Source organism: Phalangium opilio, unplaced genomic scaffold (assembly GCF_054372755.1).
Source record: "Phalangium opilio isolate 3A_F unplaced genomic scaffold, DU_Popi_V2 ptg000082l_1, whole genome shotgun sequence".
Taxonomy (NCBI): Eukaryota; Metazoa; Arthropoda; class Arachnida; order Opiliones; family Phalangiidae; genus Phalangium; species Phalangium opilio.
In genome coordinates this window covers 14592410-14593123 of record NW_028324189.1, presented here as the reverse complement: position 1 = coordinate 14593123, position 714 = coordinate 14592410, and the positions used below count along the sequence as shown (strand labels likewise).

Genomic DNA, 714 nt, shown 5'->3' with positions numbered 1-714 from the left:
TGAGACCTCACAACACCGCTCCCGGATGGGCTCGAACCACCAACCTTTCGGTTAACAGCCGAACGCGCTAACCATTGCGCAATGGAAGCCCAAAAATTAAATGTTCGTCAGGTATTGTGGAAAATTTTGGATTTTTACGTTACATTTGAGACTTCACAACACCGCTCCCGGGTGGGCGCGAACCACCAACCTTTTGGTTAACAGCCGAACGCGCTAACCATGGAGCCAAGGAAGCTCAGGAATGAAATGGTCGTCAGGTATTGTGGAAAAACTTTGAGTTTTTACGTCACATCTGAGACCTCACAACACCGCTCCCGGATGGGCTCGAACCACCAACCTTTCGGTTATCAGCCGAACGCGCTAACCATTGCGCCACGGAAGCCCAAAAATTAAATGGTCGTCAGGTATTGTGGAAAAACTTTGGCTTTTTACGTTTCATTTGAGACTTCACAACACCGCTCCCGGGTGGGCTCGAACCACCAACCTTTTGGTTAACAACCGAACGCGCTAACCATGGAGATAAGAAAGCTCAGAAATGAAATGGTCGTCAGGTATTGTAGAAAAACTTTGTCTTTTTACATCATATCTGAGACCTCACAACACCGCTCACGGATGGGCTCGAACCACCAACCTTTCGGTTAACAGCCGAACGCGCTAACCATTGCGCCACGGAAGCCCAAAAATTAAATGGTCGTCAAGTATTGTGGAAAAACT

The 714-nt window shown here is 47.9% G+C and overlaps 1 non-coding gene across 1 annotated transcript; it reads right to left on the bottom strand.

Annotated features, from left to right (window-relative positions):
- Positions 1-309: 309 nt before the first annotated feature.
- On the bottom strand, positions 310-382 carry TRNAI-GAU (transfer RNA isoleucine (anticodon GAU)). Its single transcript has one exon. It is a non-coding gene; the product is annotated as a tRNA-Ile (tRNA).
- Positions 383-714: the final 332 nt, after the last annotated feature.